General features: G+C 46.9%; 1 long non-coding RNA gene across 1 annotated transcript; it reads right to left on the bottom strand.

Moving 5' to 3' along the window:
- Nucleotides 1-300: 300 nt before the first annotated feature.
- LOC112657265 (uncharacterized) lies at nucleotides 301-4837 on the bottom strand. The gene is made up of 4 exons (XR_003134935.3): nucleotides 4514-4837; nucleotides 2263-2292; nucleotides 1029-1188; nucleotides 301-521 (listed from the first exon to the last, which is right to left on the bottom strand). It is a non-coding gene; the product is annotated as an uncharacterized LOC112657265 (long non-coding RNA).
- Nucleotides 4838-20300: the final 15463 nt, after the last annotated feature.

Raw genomic sequence — 20300 nt, 5'->3', positions numbered from 1 at the left:
GGCTCCAAAGATAAGATCCCCTCTGCCCCAACTCTGTTCCTGACTCTGCCCAGGAACTGAGCCAAATACCTACCCTGGGTGAGATCTGTGAGGTCATTTAGACCAACTTCCCACCCCAAGAGAGACAAATTGAGGGTCAGAAAGGAGGTGGCCTGCCCAGAGTCACGCACAGAGTCATAAACTGGGCCCCTGTTTGGGCAGGGACCACACCCCTGCACCATGTTGCTCTGTGACCACAAGACTAGGAAAAAGGAGTGAACCAACCCCCTGACTTCGAGCAGGAAGGAAAGAACTCAGGAGGGGCTGCAACAACAATTTTTATTCTTTATTTTCCTCCGGGGGTGCAGTGTCACCCAGGGACTGGTCCCTCCCTGCATCTGCCTGGTGGGCGGGGCTCCACCTGGCCCTCTTCTCTGCAGGTGGAGAGGTGGGAAACTAGTACAAGCCCACCATGCGGGACATGAGGACAGATCCAGCGATGCTCAGGATGACCTTGGATGACAGTGAGAGGCCAGCTGCTCCTGGGGGAGAAGCAGAGGGTGAGCAGAATGGGAAGGGCAGAACCGGAGAAGCTCCATGGGACAAAACCATGAGGTCAAAGACCCCAAGGCCCCTCAGGAAGATCTGAGGCCCAGAGACCTCAGCCGGCACCCTGCTATTCCCCCAAAGCCCTGCTTTAGGAGGGCAGCTGCCTGCAGCCCTGTGGCGCTCACTCCAAAGGAGAAACCCAGAACTGGGAGCTGGGAGTTGTCACTCTTTGAGCAAGAAAGCTGAGCTGTGGTGGGGGTTTGGGGGTGGGGGAGTAGGGGGGATCCTCAAGGAACCCAGCCAACCCGCTCTGGTAGCCAACCTGAAGCCAGCATACCCGGGGCCAGGGCTCCTTCCCTGCCCCCTACACCTCCCAGAGAGCACAGGGAGGGTGACACAAAGGAGCAGAGACTGAAGGTCAGTGAGGCTCAGATCTGGGCTAGGTCCTGAGACTCCTGTCCTCCTGGCCCTGCACAGCAAGGCCTGCCAGGGACACTTACCCACGGACTGCAGCGTAGCCACCAGGCTGCCGGTGGCGACTCCACCCCCTTTGGCAATGGCAGCTGAGGACTTCATCTTGGCCACCAGCGAGGAGGCGGCGATTCCTGCCCGGGGAAGCCCATGGAGCCCAACACCGTGGGCACAGCCACCACGGGCAGGCTGTGGACAGGGAGGAGCTGGGTTAAGAGGAGGGCTCAGGGAAAAGGAGCCCCCCACTGTCAGGTTTGGGGGTGCCTAGACCTGGGGGTGAACTCTGAACTAAGGAGAGACTCTGGGCATGCCATGAGTCAAGAGAGAATAACTAGGGGATCCCTGGGTGGCTCAGCGGTTTAGCACCTTCCTTCGGCCCAGGGCGTGATCCCGGGGTTCCAGGATCGAGTCCCGCATCGGGCTCCCTGCTTGGAGCCTGCTTTTCCCTCTGCCTCTCTGCCTCTCTCTCTCTCTCTCTCTCTCTCTCTCTTTCTCTCTGTATCTCTCATGAATAAATACATAAAAATCTTTTTTAAAAAATAAGAGGAGAATAACTAGGTGGGGAAGGTGGAGGGAAGGGCCTGTGAGGTCAGTAGGAACAGGGCTTGTGGGCCCCGTGGGCTCTGATCTGCTGCCACAGGACCTTCCTTGGGAAAGTCGCTTGTCTCCTGGGGCTCAGATTTGTCTTAGTGAGACTCCGCAGGATCAAGGAGAGGCGTGTAAGCTTCTGGGCTTAATACCAGGGGACTAGCGTAAGTAAGGGGCACATTCCAAACTCTGCTTGCATCCCAACTCTGGGGCTCCGTGGTGTCACCACAGAGCGCAGAAGCCACCAGACCCGGGGGCACTGAGTCAGCGGTGTCTCTTCCGTGCATCTACTATGTTCAAACTCCATGCGCGTCTCATCTTATGCAACATTCGCAATTAACACTGAATGGGCAATATTGGCCCATTTTTCACGGGAGGAAACAGGAGCTCAAAAGAGTTCAAAGACACACACGAGGTCACAGAGTGAACGCCCTGCAAAGAGGGATGGGGTCCCTACAGGGACTCCTCCATGTGGAGTTTCCATGATACTCCTCGTTCCAAGCGTCTTGTCTGTTTCCAGTTTCTGGCTTCCTGCCCATCTCCATCCATCCACCTCTTTCCCATCATCTACATGAGTCCGGGGCAGACCTGGGCCTGGATGAGGATGGTTGCCCCTCCAGGTCCCAGGTTCAGGGGTCAGATGAGAACTTGAACCCCTTCTCTGGAGACACTCACCTCCTCCTAACACAGCTGCCGCAATCTTGGCTAGAAACCAAAAGAACATTCTGTGAGTGCTTCCACACTGGCCTCCCCTTGGTTCCCTGAGCCTACAGCCCACCTACGGGAGGGCATTGCCCATGTTGGGAGATGGGAAGAAATGACCTCACCTGATGCCTCTCTGCTTCATTCAGACAAGGGGGATTTGGGGGGGAGGGAGCCCCGCAGCCCTGATCCCAGTGAGGATTGCTTGGGGAATCTGATTCCAGATGCAAATGACCTGCCCCAAATGGATTTGCGTGCCTTGACCTCCAGTTATCTGGAGACAGGGTTTGAAGTCCTTGTTCTAGAAAACCCAGTTATCACACACAGTGTTTGCTTTGTTTTTTCAAACCTTCTGCAGATTGGGTGGTGGGGGCTGTTTGGGGGAGATGAGAAATTCTCTCTTTGTCTCTATCTTCCAAGTCTGATTTGTTTAAAAACAACAACAACAACAACAAGGGACACCTCGGTGGCTCAGCAGTTGACTGCCTTCAGCTCAGGGCGTGATCCCAGGGTCCTGGGATTGAGTCCCATGTTGGCCCCCTGCATGGAGCCTGCTTCTCCCTCTGCCTGTGTCTGTGCCTCTGTGTGTGTGTGTATGTGTGTGTGTCTCATGAATAAATACATAAAATCTTTAAAAAACAGACAAAAAACAAACACGCCCCTACAGATGTGGGAAAGCAGGCATGCTGCCACCACACCCCTTCTTGGGTGCTTTAGGGCTTGGTGGTGTGGTCCAAGCAAAGGAACCAGGTGCCACGCTCCCTGAATATGGCTGTTAGTTCAGGGTCAATGTTTTCTTAGTGGGAGATTATGGAACTTTCTCCTATTGTCCAGCAAATCTTTCCAGAGAGCAATAAATCCTCATGGAGAGAGATGTGCTTTGTTTGGCACTGCCTGGCAAGTCAGGGTGAGCACTGTTGAACACCTGAACGCAGTAAGTTCTCTTACAGCTTATCTTTTAACTCAGGTGAAGCCTGGATGGGCAAAGCATCCCACGGTGGGAACCGAAATGACCTCCCACCCCCAGCAGTTAAGACCCTGAGACTGGCCCCAAGACAATGACCTTCACTGCCCATCTGCACTACAAACTGACCTTGTCCCACATTTTCCTTATATGTAAACCTGGAAATGGGGACGCCTGTGTGGCTCAGTGGTTGTGCGTCTGCCTTCGGCTCAGGGCGTGATCCTGGGGTCCTGGGATCGGGTCCTGCATTGGGCTTCCCTCAGGGGGCCTGCTTCTCCCTCTGTCTATGTCTCTGCCTCTCTCTGTGTGCCTCTCATGAATAAATAAATAAAATCTTTTTAAAAATTCTGCAGGGAGTTTCAAAGGCACCAGAATTAGGTAATAAGAGCCAGTTATGTTTTGAGATATATCCTATAGTCAAGCTGCTCCGGGCTCCTTTTCTCATGCCACCCCCTTGATGAGAAAACAAAGGTGAGAAAAAGGTAGCTTAAACTAAATCTCTTTACAGCTTATAGCCCGCTGATAGATCCCTGAAACGTGTACAGCATCATATTCCTCAAGGACTTCATGACTGCCTTATGCCTTGGTGTTTACGGTTTCTTAAGGACCACAGGTAACCCTATCCTAAGAGCAGCTGGCTCCTCAAGGTCCTGGAAGCCCCACTTCCAAATTCCTTAGAGACTTACACTATTTATCTCCCCCACTAATTAAAAACACCTAGAATCAGTCACTTGTCACAACCCCAGTGCAGCTCTTTCTGCCTACAGGTCCTGTCCCTGCGCTATTAAAAAACAAACAAACAAAATACAAAAACAAAAAAAAACCCACCTTTTTATACAGTAAAACGTCTCAAGAATTCTTTCTTGACCTTTGGGCTCAACAATCCCATGTCATCCTCACTTAAGATAACGAGAATAAAGAGCTTACTCTCCCCATTTTATAGATGAGGAAATAACCACTTGCCCCAAGTCCAGCTGCTTCCAAAGCCTGGGCTTGGAATGACTCCAATTTGGTTCTTCCTAACACTTGTCTTTTTCCCCTGCTAGGCCACTTGCATCCAGGCTTGAACAAGGCTCACTGTCCCAGTGTCTCAGAGCCAAGGGGCAGGTGTAGACTCTTGACCGACCTAGTTCTGGGAGTGGTTCCACAGAGGCTTCCCTTGCACTCATGGGCCCACCACCCACCACCCACCACTCACCACCTACCAGAGGTTGGAGGCCACAGGAAAGAGCAGCCCCTGCCCACCCCTCCCTGTCTTACCCAGAAGCAAATTTTGGGGGTAACAGACCCCAAGGTCTGAGCTTAAATGCGTTTCCGAAGATCTGACTGGATGTTTATAACAACCTCCTCTTGGCTAGAGCACAGCCAATGGGATAGGTTTCGTTTACTGGAAACTGGAAATCAAAACTGTAGAAGAATTGTTACTCAGGTTTTGGCAACTGGATGTAGAGAGCAAGACGGAATGACTCACATCATGCAGTGATGTAGTCAGCCAAGGGTGCTGCCGCTAATCAGTTATCAACGTCACCCGGCACAGCCTGATGACACACTCAGAACTGAGAACAAGCAGAGCCAGAGGTTGGCCAAGGTTCAAGACTGATTAAATCTCTTTAAAAGGAGAGGATTTTTGTTGCAAACCAGGAGACTTCTCAGACGCCCGTCCTTTCACGTCTGACCATCTCAAAAAGGCAACTGCTGTCAAAGGCTCCGCCTGGTTGATCTCTGAACATAACAGAGATCCTCCTCTGCTAGGACATACCAAGCAGTAAGGACCAGACAGAGGCCTCATCTCAATTGTGTGTTTACGGATTGACTTCACATTTGGTTCATTAGCTTCTTTTTCTCTTCCCTTTTTTTTTTTTTCTTAAGATTTATTTATTTGAGAAAGAGAGAGAGCATGAGAGCTCAAGAGGGCAAGCGCAGGGAGGGGTAGAGGGAGAGGGACAAAGAATCTTCAAGTAGATTCCCTGCTGAGCCTGAAGCCCAACACCGGGCTCAACCTGGGGGGTTTGGCATGGGGCTCGATCCCATGACTCTGAGATCATGACCTAAACTGAAACCAAGAGTTGGACGCTCAACCCACTTAGCCACCCAGGTGCCCCTTGTTCATTAACTTCTTATCTCTTGTTGTATCTTGTTTGTGTCTTGTACTTTATGTGCCACGAAAGGAGCCAAGTTAAGCACAGAGTGAAATTCATTGAGTTCAGAATCCTGAACCTGCTTTATAATTGCATTAACTTTGATTTGTGATTGAATAAAGTTGATATTGTGAAAAGACACACTCACATGTGCTGCTTCATGGTGTACTTGTGACATGAAAGTTCTAGGCAAGGCTTTTTTTTTTTTAAGATTTTATTTATTTATTTTATTTAGCAGAGGCTCACATGCGGAAATGTTTGAGGGTTGAGTGATTTCACTGTCAATCGTATGTGCTCATCGAGAAAAAACTTCCAAGAAAATGTAAGATGATAAACTAAAAAATGAAATCCCCTTTAACCCTCTCCCATCCTACAACCTTTCCTAAATCTCCACTGTTAATCAGCTTGGGGGCCCTTCCTCCCAGACTCTCCCCAAGCACTCCCTTTTACTTTATCTTGTTTCCTTCTTTTTATTGTTTTTGACATAAACGAGGTCACACTAGACACCTAACTTTGACTTTTTTTTTTTTTTTTTCATGAAACAACCCATCTTGAGGTCCAGCTAAGTCAGCCCCTGCAGGTTCATGATGTCCTTTCTAGTGGCTACAGACCGTTCTGGGCTACCTACCACGCTGTGTGCATCTCAAGTCTTTGTCTTTTTGTCTTTGTTTTTGTTTGTTCCTTTGCAACTGCAAACATGTTCTGCAAACATCCTCAGGCACAGGTCTTTGGGCCCCTGGGCACCCATTCCTGCAGAATTGACTCTTGGAAGTGGAATGGCTGATCCCAGGGCAGACTTCTTTCACATTTTAATAGATGCTGCCAAAATACTCTCTAAGAAGTCCATACCAAATTAGACTCCTACCAACAGTCCTTGAGGGTATCTATCCCTCCACATGCGTGACAGCACTGGGTGTTACTAGATAATTCTGACATGCCTGGTGGTCTCAACCTTCAAATACAGCTGGAATCGGGCTAAAATGGGTATTTAGGGCAGCCTCAGAAGAAAGGAGTCTGGCAAGGGAGCATGGTAGGAACGTGAGCCTCCAGCCTCGCCCCTGTAGCGGGCTGCCCCACTCCTTCCCCTTGGCCAGGGAGGGAAAGCTCCACCTCCACCCCCCCTCCACCCCCACCCCAAGCCCTGCTGAGCCCTTGACCCTGGATCCAGGGCCCAGGCCCTGGGGGCAGCGGGGCTCCTGGGCCAACCAGAGCCCCCCAGAGAGGCTTCAGAAGCTGGTTTGTCTTTAGGAAGCAGCAGCTCTGTCCTGTTCTGGAGGAAGAGGAGTGTGCTTGGGAGAGGCGAGGAGGGAATACAAAACGAAGTATATGTCGTGCAAGAACCACAGGTTTGGGAACATAAATGTGCTTTCTGGGGTGTTTAGAACAGTTCACTGAGCCCATGGAGGGGGTGCTGCTGGAGCATGCAGGGGAGTCGCCTCTTACTCCACCCTTGCCCCAGACCGGGAGGACCCTGTTTAGAGAATGAAACTTGGAAATAGCTTGTCATTTGTATTGTCTAAAAAGATGGACAAGGGGCGACCGGGCAGTGCCAACATCCAGACAGTGCTCTTCACCTCAGACTCGGAGATCTTCCCGGCCAGCACCCTCTGAAGTAGGGGAGGTGGGGGGGCAGTGTGCCCACAGCCGCCCCGGGGTCACTTTCGCAGACTTTAATCTTCTAGGAGCTCCGAGATGGCCTCTAGGGTTGCCTGGCTTGCCTTCCTTCTAGCTTTGATTCTAAAGGGCCTTATACAAGGCCCTTAAAATGCCTCCTGGAAGACCAAGGTAGGGAAGAGGAGAGGGTGGCCCTGGCAGGGTCAGCAGCGGGGGGAGCCCCCTGGGGACTCTTATTGGTGACCCAGGCACCTGTGGTCTTGCAAATGCATGTGCAAGCAGGTCAAGGGAGGGAGAGTTACAAGCTGCAAGCTCACTGGAGACAGCCAAGGGCCAAGCAAGACTTGGATAAGACAAAAATGACTGGTGCGGATACACAGCCCCTGTGTCCACGTGGCATCCCAGTTTCCTGCCTGCTTCCATTTTTCCATTCAGGTGTTGGTTCTTCCATTGTACCAGGTGCTATTCCCATTTATCGATGAGGCAGCTGTGCCCAGCATTGGGCAAGGGGTGCCTTCTTTGGAACTGTAGGCTGTCTTTGTCAGACCAATTCCTTTGCTTCCCTGAGGACTCTGGTCAAGGGCAACAGCCTCCAGAAGCCAACCCTGGGGCTCCCACCCTTAGCCCTTCTGCTTGCTTCCCAGCTAACATGCTAAGGCACGTGGCGTCATCACATCAGGACTACCGCCGTCTCCTCCATGAGGCAGGGGCTGTGTCTGATGGGTCCCCTCGGCCCTCCTCCCATCCAGCAGGTGCTGAGCAGATGTTTGTGGACAGATGGATGGGGGTGTGGGTTGACCTGGAGCCCAATCCTGAAGCCCAGTGTGAACCACCTGCTTGACAGAGATCACAGGGTTTCCAAGGATTCCACATCCACTCAGGAAGAGGAGGATGGATAACACTGGGGATGGGGTGTGGAGACAAGGGAGGAGAATGATCAGGGGCTCTGGAGTACCTTCAGGGTGCTGGGATGGGGAAGGGGCTCTGGTCAGAGATCCTTTTTCCCCCCTTAATTTTATTTGTTTATTCATGAGAGACACAGAGAGAGAGGCAGAGACACAGGCAGAGGGAGAAACAGGCTCCCTGCAGGAAGCCCGATGCGGGACTCAATCCCATGACCTGAGCCAAAGGCAGACAGACACTCAACCACTGAGCCACCCAGGTGTCCCTCTAGGCAAGGCTTTTATTGGGGCTTCTGTTCAAGTATCAAGGAGATAGTACAAAGGAAAGGGTCCTTCAGGCTGGCTCCCTGAACAAAATCCAGGGAAAGTGTTTAAGGAGGCCAAGGTGGGAAAGAAGTGACATCTATGCATGTAGGCGAAGAGATACAAGGAGTTGGGTATGCAGGTGCAGTGGATAGAACAGATTTGTCATGCATTGCATGTCTCATTAGTATGTTAAATCTCCATTCTTGGGTATGATTTTTAGCATTATAATGAAGGAAAAAGTTGGTGAAAAGTCAGCATTGGGGTCTACCTCAGTGCAGACTGGTTTGGCTGGGTCTTCTCCAGGCTTCATAGTGAGTTCCCTCTTTGGTAAGCATCCTGCTTCCACATTCCTACAGGATATGCTACTCAAAGGGCAGAGGGTTTCCACTATCAAGGAACACTGGGTGTCAGGATTGAGGGGATCCAAGTCCAGTCCTTGCTCTGTCTCAAAACCACCACTACTTTGAAGGCACCCCCACCCCCTTCTGCCTCAAATTGTTTGAAAGTAAGATAATCTATACAGGAGAAATCTTGACCTACAACATGGAGCAAACTATGTTAACGTTCCTGCATGTAACTCTCAAACACAATCTAAAGCTTGAATTGTAATCAAGGTAATAACCAGTAATCAATCAACAATATTTAATGCTCTATAAGGAACTTTAAAAATGCAACTGTCACCAACTCAAAAGCAGGTGACAACCAAGCAACCACAACCAGGAACCTGTTCAAGATAGACAGATAACCGTGCAACTGGAGCCTACAATTTCCTTTAAAGAATTTTAATTAACCTTTGTTTTATCTGCTTAAACTTTGAGGCTTACCTCTTCTTCCTTTCACCTTAAAAATCCCTTCCCTGTATGGAGGTGGTAAGATGTTATTTGGAACATTAGCCCACCATCTTCTCATCCAGTGGGCTTTCTCAAATAAATTGTATACCTTGCTTCAACAACTTGTCACTCAACTTATTGAATGGTCGTGAGGTGGGCAGATCGATTGTGGGTTCGGTAATACTTTCAGGGGTACAGTTACTTTTTCCTAAGTAACTTTTATTTAAAATAATCAATATACCCAAGTGGTACATTTTGCAGTAGCCTGCCTTTGGCCCCTACACCAGTCAAGGGAAAAATCTAGTTATGATAGAGATGAGATTTGCTCAATGTATCCACCACCATCAGCGAATATAAAATGCTTTGTCATTTAATTTGGGAATAGGATGTACTCTTTGCATAATAAGTTCATAAGAAATCTGATCAGTTATATACAACAAAAGGATAAACATTGATTTCTAAAAAAGACAAGAAGGTGGTTTTAAGAATAATAGTAATCCTTGCAGTGACCAGACCTTCAGCTATTCAGAAAGTCTATATGGAAGGCCCATCATGCCAGACACCGATCCAGGCACTGAGATAGAGCAAGACCCAAACAAGATCAAAGTACCTGTCCTCAGTTTATAAGCCAGCAAGGAGGGCCCGGGAGAGATGAAACAAGATAAACCCCTCTTCCAGGTAGAAGGAACAGAGATGGGAAAGAGCCAGGCATGAGAAGAGCAGGGAGGAGGCCAGTGTGGCTACAGCAGGCAGTTGAAGGAGAGAGTTGGGAGCTAAAGTCAGAGGCTGACAGGGAGCCAAGCCATGTGAGGCCTCATAAGCCATTGCAAGGACTTGGTCTTAGTCTCTGAATAAGTTATTTCAGAAGCTTACAGAGAAATGGCACCATCAGGTTCACTATAGCTCTTGTGTTGAGAATAGATGGAAAAGAAATTTCTGTGCTTTAAATTCAAATATTCAACGTGGGTGGTGTGATATAAACGTGTTATTTTTCTTAGCTTCAGCTACACTCTGATGGCAAGCCGTAGCCCTGTTCAGGAACCCATTCACTCCCCATCAGCTACATTCGACACCAGCAAATTTGCTAATTCACATAAAGAATGTGTGTGTGTCTGTATGATCATATGTGTGCATTCCTGCATGCATGCAGTGTCATCAGTCTCACCATTCTAACAACATTTGGGGTTGGGGAGTCCAACTGGATTCCTCAGGGGTGTTCACAACGGGTACTGAGGCTTAAGTCATTTCTGGGTGGAAAGACAGATGGTCAGTAGTCGGCATTGTTTTATCCAGCAATTCTACAAAATTCCAACAGTAAATTCAACTTCTCCTAAAGCGTCTCCCACTGTCTTCTCCCAACTGACACTCAGATGATTACTTATTATTTCATGAAGGAGTTAGATGCAATCAGAAAATAATTCTCTGCCCCATGTCAGCTCCACCAACCCCCAGCATCTGTATCCATATACTCTGTCTTCCCTCCAATGCTGTGGATGAACTATTTCAGTTGCTGCGGATTTCACCCCCTCTTGACTACTCAGAAAGATCAAACGTTGATCTTACAACTATCCACCCTCTCTCCTCAATTCTTTAAAAAAAGAGAGAGAAAAAAACAATAAGATCCTAATGGAGCCACTTGCCCCTGCAACCCCAAAGGAAGGTGACCTGGCCTGAAACAATCTTTTGTTTCCTTTTACTAACAGTTTCCTTGTCCCACCCATTTCTGCCTGTAAACATCTCCCATACCTATATAGCTCCTCAGAGACCCTTTCTGCTTGCGAGATGGGATGCTACCCTAGTCAGGAATATTTGAATAAAGCCAATTCGATCTTCAAGTTTCCTCAGTTAATTTTGTTCTATAACACTAGACTGAGGAAGGAGCAGTAGGAGTTATGTGGGTCTTACTGTCTTTTCTTTCTAGTACCTACTTCGTCTTTATTTTATTTTTTTAAAGATTTTAAAAATTTATTTATTCATGATAGACACAGACAGAGAGAGAGAGAGAGAGAGAGAGGCAGAGATACAGGCAGAGGGAGAAGCAGGCTTCATGCAGGGAGCCCGACGCGGGACTCAATCCAGGGTCTCCAGGATCACGCCCTGGGCCAAAGGCAGGCACTAAACTGCTGAGCCACGCAGCGCTCCCCCCCCACACACACCTTTTTTTTTTTTTTAAGATTTTCCTACTTCGTCTTTAATTTTTCATTAACTTTTTAAAAGGTTTTATTTTAGAGGGAGAGAGCGTGCATGAGTTGGGGGGATGCAGAGAGGGGCAGAGGGAGAGAGAGAATCTCAAGCAGGCTCCATGCACAGGAGTGGATCATAACCTGAGCTAAAATCAGAATCAGACGCTCGGGACGACTGGGTGGCTCAGTGGTTGAGTGTCTGCCTTCAGCTCAGGGGGGATCCTGGGGTCCAAGATCAAGTCCCACATTGGGTTCCTTGCTGGGAGCCTGCTTCTCCCTCTGCCTATGTCTCTGCCTGTCTCTCATGAATAAATAAAATCTTTTTTAAAAAAATCAGACACTTAACCAACTGAGCCACCCAGGAGCCCCCAATTTTTCATTAAGTTTTTGCAACACATCTTTCAATAAAGCTATTTTGGAATTTTGGAGGATTTGTATAACCATTAAAATATGTATCCCATTCTGTTTGTTTAATTTGGGGACTTTTAAGTCCACTTCTTAAATGATCTTATCTAACTGGAACATTTCTCATGATGACCATTGTAATGTTCCCCCAAGGGCTAGCAGCAATTTGCTAGGATCTTAGCTGAAAATGAGGTACAACCCGCATTTCAATCTGGTCATAGCTTGGGGCCCCCAACCTGATGGTTACCAGGACAAGTTCTCAGAGTACAAAATGAGCATAGCAAGATTTTGCCATTTTTGTAGAAACTTAAAGCTTCCGGGACTCTAGTTCTTAGACATAAAATGAGCAAGTGTGCCAGAAAGTGGAGCATTTTACTCTTTAGAGTTTAAGGATCTTTTTGACTAAGCGTTTGGGTTTCTCGGGGCCAAAACTAATACCTTAAAGGGATGTACTGCTGGGTTGGTGTTTTAGTGTTTTTATAGTGTACCCTGTTTCATGGAAATTCTCGTGAGGCTGGTGTGCGATGTGGTGTCAGTTTCATCTGTTCCATGACCAACTTATCCTAACACAGGAGTCTTTGGGTGTGGTGGTGATAGGTCTTAGGTTCTTAACCCATGCCCACCAATTTTTGTGGCTTTCTGGCTTTGGAGATCCCTGTTAGCAATAGCCTTTATCTACATAAAGTGAGATAAATCTGTGTGCCTCAACATACCAGCAGTCCCCAGGAAAAGTTACTGCCACTGGCCAAGAGAAGGCCAGGCACACCACCAGCAATTCTCAGCCTGGACTAACCCAGCAGACAAGTAAATGCGGACTGCAGACTGGAGCTGGGAAGGAATCCCCAATCACCAGGGAATTGTGAACTGAACCATGGGCTAGGGACTCAGGTTCCAGGCCAAATTGTCCTCAAGCTAAACCCAAGACTGGAGAGCCGATTCGATGGGGGAGCTCAATGCAAAGAGAACACAACTCAGAACCAAAAGGAACTTAGCCCTACTCCCATATGGCAGCATGGGTTGGTGGTGAAGAGCATGATCTCTGGCCACCCGCCTGGGTTGGAATCCTTACTAGCTGTGACCTTGGGCAAGTTCATTAAGCTTGATGTGCCTTAGTCGGGTGACACACAGGCACTCAGAAAATATGCCTGTTATTACATTTACTGTTTCTTGTCCCTGATGGAATAAGTCCCACGAAAGCATAGATTTTTCTGTCTTTTTCTCTTGGGTCAGTACTCAGGAGCTCGGTAAATGTGTTTTGAATGAAAGAATGAAGGAGAGACAGGAAAACGAGCATCTCGATGTGAAGTTGGGGGGAAAAGGAGAGGCAGGAAATAAAACAAGTGGTAGAATCAGGAGGCAATTGAGGCCTTTCTTGAGATACCCTTGAATGTCCCGAGCTTTGCCTCCTGTGCAAGATGAGAAAGGAGGTGGCCAGACCCAGGGCCCTGTGCAACTCATAGACTCCTGTCCCATTTAGCTTTGGTACAACCCCCAAACTGCTCCAACTTCACTGGGATCCTGCATGACCACTGTCTTTGGGATGAGCAGCAGAGAGGTTTGCAGGGATGGATTGTGGGAGCAGCCATAGGATCAGTATTGGCTCTACCTTCCAGGCAGAATTTAAGGCATCAAGAACATTCCTCACTGGGAGAAACAGCAGATTGGTTTCTTTGAGTTTTCCATCACTAGAAGATAACTGCAAAGCCAATGTGTGGGGCAGAAAAAAAAGATGGTACCATTAGACCACATGTGGTACTAAAAACACCATGAGCAAGGTTAAGAGACAAGTGACCTACCAAAGGGGGAAAAAACCTAAATCTCTGCACGGTTAGTATCCCATTGTCAAAAAGTTCTTATTAATCAATTTTTTGTTAAAAACAAAACAAAACAACAACTATTTTTAAAGAGAGACTCTGAGACTAGAAGAGGTGCTTCCCAAGGAGAGAATTACATACGGCCAATAAATATTTGAAAAGATGTTCAATCTCACTAAGAGAAAAACAATTTTCTAAAGGTGTAACAGTGTGTGGGTGTTTCGGCACCTATGAGTCCATTAGTCAGGATCTGGTCACAGGTAACAGAAATCACTCCAGCTAACTTAAGCAGAATGGCTTTTAACCCAGGGAATTAGTTGCCTTCAAAATTGCTCCAAGACTGGAGGAGGAGGAGGTTCTAGGTTGAACATCCAGGAAGGACATGCTCCTCAGAATGACACTGAAGACCTGGACCACCAACAGTGCAGCAGCCACTACCGTGATCACCTGTTGGCTCTGTGACCCAACTGCCTCACATGTCATGTATGCCAGAAAAATGCTGCATCTTGATGAGAACCGGATCCTGGGACTGTGCTTGGCAGCAAAAGCAGTGGAAGCACAGCCCTGTGCATCCTGCCCCTGCTCCCCTCTACTTTCCAGCTCTGCCACAGGGGAGCCAGTGTGGCACAATCCAGGTCATTTGCAGAACTGGTGTTATGCAGGACACGGTGGTTAGCTTTCTGTCATAGAGTCTGGGACGGGGGACAAGACAGACATGATTGAGTACATCCTCAAAATCTGCTCCAGAAAGTAAATGATTGATAACAATCAGCGTTAGCCTAGGCTGAGAGGTGAACCCTCCTACCCTACTGGGTGCTGTGTATTCTGATATGTACTTTCTGCTTAATGACACGGAAACATGTAGTAAAAACTTCCACTCCATTTGACTCAGAAATTTTGCTTTATAGAATTCATTTAAGAATCAGACACAGGGATCCCTTGGTGGCTCAGTGGTATAGCGCCACCTTCAGCCCAGGGTGTGATCCCAGAGTCCTGGAATCAAGTCCCACATCAGGCTCCCTGCATGGAACCTGCTTCTCCCTCTACTTCTCCCCCTGCCTGTGTCTATGGCTCTCTCTCTCTCTCTCTCGAATAAATAATAAAATCTTTAAAAAAAGGAAAGAATCAGACACGCATACAAAGATACCAGCACATGAATGGTTATCATGGTGTTGCTGATGACAGCAAATGTTTGAAACAAGAAGAAATCAAGTAAATAAAATGTTGTACCTCCACAGTTGTGGATTTACATTTTTTGACATGGGGAATTGTTCATTAGGTATTGTTGAGTAAAAAAGGCAACTTACCAAATGGTGGTAAAGGGACACCCAAATACTGTGTTTATGTGTATGTACTTGTGTATGTTTTCTACTTTTTAATGCATGGTGCATGAAGCTTCTTCAGAGGTCTGGGCAAGGTGCTGGATGAATTATGAAGACTCATGTGTAAGTTACTTTTACCATCTGAGTGAGAAACAGTTTCGTTTTTAAATTATTTTTTTCAATTTAAATTCAATTAACATATAGTGTCTTATGAGTTTCAGAGGTAGAAGTCAGTGGTTCATCTGTCTTATAGCACACCCAGTGCTCATCACATCACATCCTTAATGCCCATCACCCAGTTACCCTCTCCCCCTACCCACCTCCTCTTCAGCTACCCTGTTTGTTTCCTATGATTAAGAGTTTCTTATGGTTTGTATCCTGCTCTGATTTCATCTAATTTTATTTTTCCCTCCCTTCCCCTATGATTCTGTTTTGTTTCTTAAATTCTACATGAGTGAAATCATGTTAATTTCTTTCTCGGGGATCCCTGGGTGGCGCAGCGGTTTAGCGCCTGCCTTTGGCCCAGGGCGCGATCCTGGAGACCCGGGATCGAATCCCACGTCGGGCTCCCGGTGCATGGAGCCTGCTTCTCCCTCTGCCTGTGTGTCTGCCTCTCTCTCTCTCTCTCTGTGTGACTATCATAAATAAACAAAAAGAATTAAAAAAAAATTTCTTTCTCTGATTGACTTATTTCACTTAGCATAATACCATCTAGGTCGTTGCAAATGACAAGATTTCTTTTTTTTTTTTTGATGGCTGAATATATACCATATATGTAATATTCCATATATATAATACATATATACCACATCTTCTTTATCCACTCATCTGTCGATAGCTATCTGGGCTCTTTCCATAGTGTGGCTATTGTGGACATTGTTGCTATAAACAGTGGGATGCAGGTGCCTCTTCGGATCACTACATTTGTATCTTTGGGGTAAATACCTAGAAGTATAATTGCTGGGTCATAGGTAGCTCTATTTTCAACTCTTTGAGGAACCTCCATACTGTTTTCTGGAGTGGCTGCACCAGCTTCCATCCCCACCAACAGTGTAAGAGGGTTCCCCTCTCTCCGCATCCTCACCAACATCTGTTATTTCCTGACTTGTCAATTTTAGCCATTTTGACTGGTGTGAGGTAGTATCCCAATGTGGTTTTGATTTGTACTTGCCTGATGCCAAGAGTGATGTTGAGCATTTGGAAACAGAGTTCTTTTTTTTTAAATTTTTAAAAAAGATTCTATTTATTTACTACAGAAAGAGAGTGAGCACTCCAGCAGGGACAGAGGGAGACGGAGGAGCAGACACACCGCTGAGGAGGAAGGCCAGAGCAGGTGCAGGGCTCCGTCCTAGGACCCTGGGATCGTGACCCAAGCCAAAGGCAGATGCTTAACCAACTGAGCCACGCAGGCACCTGGAAACACAGTTTCTGTACTGCAGTTACTCAACCATCAGACACCAGACACGTGGGTTTTTCATATGAAGCAATGCTCCATTTCTGTATGGACAGCAGTTCAGTGTCCTGCAATTTAACTTAATTCTAATACTAACTGCCATTAACCCCACAGGTTAAGGGCTCTGGCGCACAAGACTGGCTCCTTTAGATGTTAATCTTAAGAAATGGGTTCCAGGTTACTCACAACTTCTGTCCATCTTGGCTACACACTGGGGGTTCCCATGATCCCCTCCTTGGGTTGGACAATTCCCTAGAAAGGCTCACGGAACTTAGGAAAATGCTTGACTTACTATTACTGACTTACTACAAAGGCTATTAAAGGGTACAAATGAACAATTGGATGAAAAGTTATATAAGATGGGGTCCTCAGCACAGGAGCCTCTGTTCCATGGTTTGGGTGCGCCATCCTTCCAGGACAAGCATGGATGCATTCCTGTTTATTAACCCAGAAGCTCTAGGAACCCCCACATTTTAGGGACTTCATGGAGGCTTCCTCAAGTAAGCATGATCAATGCAGTCTTCTGTGCTTTTCCCCTCCCTGGAAGATTGGGGCTTAAAGCTTCAAGCTTCTAATCATGACTTGGTGTTTCTGGTGACCAGCCCCCACCCAAGGGCTCACTAATAATCATCCCATTAGGAAAAAAGATGTTCCTGTCACCTAGGAAATTTCGAAGGATTTAGGAGCTCTGGGTAAGATACTCCACATGTTCAACCTCTAACTATCCCCTCCTTCCTAACCTCTGAAAGCCATGAATCTGTTCTCCATCCTACAATTTTTTCTTTTCTTTTTAAAAAAAGATTTTTATTTCTTTATTTGACAGAGAGAGTGAGTGAGAACAGAAGCAGGGGGAGTCAGAGAGGGAGAAGCAGGCTCTCCGCTGATCAGGAGGTGGGGAGCCCAATGTAGGCCTTGATCCCAGGACCTTGGGATCATGACCTGAGCTGAAGGCAGATGTTTGACCGACTGAGCCACCCAGGTCCCCCAGATTTTGTCTTTTTCAGACTCTTCTATCTATGCCCAGCAGACAGGGCTTTTTTAACTGAAAATAATACCCTTTAGATCCATCCAAGCTGTGTGTGCCACTAATTCATTCCTTTCTGTTGTTGAATAAATGTACCATAGGAATTATTAAGATATAATTGGCATACAACTTTCTGTAAGTTTAGGGTGTACCACGTAATGACCTAATATATGTATATATTACAAAGTGATTAGCACATACCACAGTTTAACCATCCACCTGTCATAGGACATTTTAGTTGTTCCTAGTATGGGGCTGTAACAAAGCTGCTATGAACTTTGAGCAGATGCTATATGCCAAAGTCAGTGCTCATTGTCACTTTTGGTAATGGGTTCAACTGCAAAAGTTAGAACTGTCCTCGAGCTAAGGTCAATGGGTTTCTCACTCACTCATTCATTCAACAAACAGCTATGATTCGCTATGTCACCCAGACACTGGCTAGGCATGTTAGGGAATACCAAGAGGATGCTGAGGGAAATTCTTTGAGGGGCATGTAATCTAGGAGAAATAGGACAAGAAAATAAATTTCCCAATCTACTGCAGAGTTGAAAGTGCTCTACTTCACAGAGTACATTCTGGGAATCCGGAAGAAGGAGATGCTTGTTGAAATAAATTAAGTCAAATTATACATTATTTAACCTCAGCCACAAATTGTAAGCAATGTTCTTCTGCAAGGAAATTCTGTCTCTCGGCCTCTTCAATTTCAATCCTTTAATACTTTGAACTAGGTACTGAGCTAAGTATCATGACACTGGTTTGGAGACGATTTCCTTGTCAGGTCTGACACTCTCCAGGGAACCTGCTTTGGAGAGCAAGGAAACTGTGCACTTACTGTTTTCTTCTCTTTGTGGTTCCACTAAAACTGACTCAGAGAATGCCATTTTAATATCTGACTGTAATAATCAGGGGGAAAACCCCTCTTATAATGTGGAAAAAATGGTGAATACAAAACACCAACTATTCTGATGTCAAAATTTCCCTCTCACGTGCAAATTTATAACTTCTCCCTTTTCCCCAGCTTAGGTCTGATTCAGGCTCTGAAATACAGACTTGGGAAGAGCGGAGGTAATCTGCTCACCTCTCTTTTTTTTTTAAAGATTTTATTTATTTTTTTCATGAAAGACGCACAGAGAGAGAGAGACACCCAGGCAGAGGGAGAGGCAGGCTCCATGCAGGGAGCCTGATGTGGGACTCGATCGCAGGTCTCCAGGATCACACCCTGGGCTGGAAGCAGATGCTTAACAGCTGAGCCACCCGGGCTGCCCCTGCTCACCTCTCTTTTGTCTACTTCCTCCTCATATGGCTGCTTTTCGTGCCTTTACAAGGTCAAGTGAACAAAGCCATAAGAGATGGAGGGGGAAAAAGCTACTTTAACTTAGCTGGTGCTGTTTGCAAATCTTTCTTGGCTATCCGTAGAATTGTCTCCTCCAAGATGGAGGGTGTCCAAACAAAAGCTACTCTTTTCTCTCCTAGAATGCTGTGATGGTTAACTTTATGCATCAACCAGACTGGGCCACTGTGCCTGGAAATTCGGTCAAACATTATTCTAGACATTTCCATGAAGGTGTTTTTTGGGTGAGAGTAATATTTAAATCTGTGGACTTTGAGTAAAGCAGATTACCTCCCACAGTGTGGGTGGGCCCCATCCAACCAGTTGAAGGCCTTAATAAAACAAAGACTGACATCCCCTGAGCAAGGAGGAATTCTGTTAGTTGACTGTCTTTGGACCGTTCCCTGAGTTTTCAGCCTGCTGGCCTACCTCATCGAGTTTGGATATGCCAAGACTCCACAATCACAGTGACCCAATTTCTTAAAGTCCTCTCTATATACACAAATCCTGTTATCCCTGTTCCGCTGAAAAACTCTAATACAGATGCTTTTGTCAATTTTCCAGAGACCTCCACTGAGGATCTCCACCATGACCCATTTTGACCTCAAGTTCCACCTCAAGGGCCCTATTTCTAGCCAGTCTCTGCTGAAGACCCTTTCCCCACCAAATAGCCTTGTTAAGGCAAAGTTCCGTCAGGACAACACTATAGTCCTCCAAGGTGTGTAACTAGCTTGGATGGGACAGGAACCTTTGTCTTGCCAGGTAGAGATATGCAGCCCTTCCTCCTCCCTCTGCCATTTGGACAGCTTCAGTCACTAGCCATGATCAGACTTCTTCAGACCACTGCTGGAGCAAAGGCTTTATGCACCCACGCTCTTAGGGGCACACTGCCAAGTTCCCTCAAGAAAGGAGTTAAATTCTTTTTTTTTTTTAAGATTTTTATTTATTTATTCTTGAGAGAGGCAAAGAGACACAGGCAGAGGGAGAAGCAGGCTCCCTGCAGGGAGTTTCTTGGGGGACTCCATCCCAGGACCCCACGGTCACGCCCTGAATCAAAGACAGATGCTCAACCACTGAGCTGCCCGGGTGCCCTCCAATGAGTTAAATTCGGTCATACAGTGGCTCCAAGGCAGGGTGGGGAGGCTCACTAGACCTAAACTTCATGAATTCCTTTAGGACTTCCCAAGGTCACCAGCTAGAGACAGCCTATGGGAAAGGTTTCCCACATGGGGTGGTGATGCCCACATGGAAAAGGTGGTTGTCTAGCGTGAAGCTGATGTCTCTGCATTTAACAGAGCAGCCAGCTCAGCTTGGCATTTTGGAGTCGGGCCGGCCTAGCCTAATAACCATCAGAGAGCAATGAAAAAAAAAAAAAAAAAAAAAAAACAGAGACAATACCGGAGAAAACAGAATGAAAAAAAAAAAAAAAACCACACAAAACACAACACGGGGCAGCCTGGGTGGCTCAGCGGTTTAGCTCCTGCGTTTGGCCCAGGGCGTGACCCTGGAGACCCCCAGATCGAGTCCTGCATCGGGCTCCCTGCATGGAGCCTGCTTCTCCCTCTGCCTGTGTTTCTGCCTCTCTTTCTCTCTGTGTCTCTCATGCATAAATAAATAAACAAATAAATAAATAAATAAATATTAAAAAAAAAACAACGAAGAAAACAGCACCTCTGATATAGGCTGGGTGGGTTGTAAATTAGATGCTAAAACATCTGCAAGGCTC

Source organism: Canis lupus, chromosome 8 (assembly GCF_003254725.2).
Source record: "Canis lupus dingo isolate Sandy chromosome 8, ASM325472v2, whole genome shotgun sequence".
NCBI lineage: Eukaryota > Metazoa > Chordata > Mammalia > Carnivora > Canidae > Canis > Canis lupus.
The sequence above is the reverse complement of the archived record's forward strand: the minus strand, read 5'-3'. Positions and strand labels throughout refer to the sequence as shown.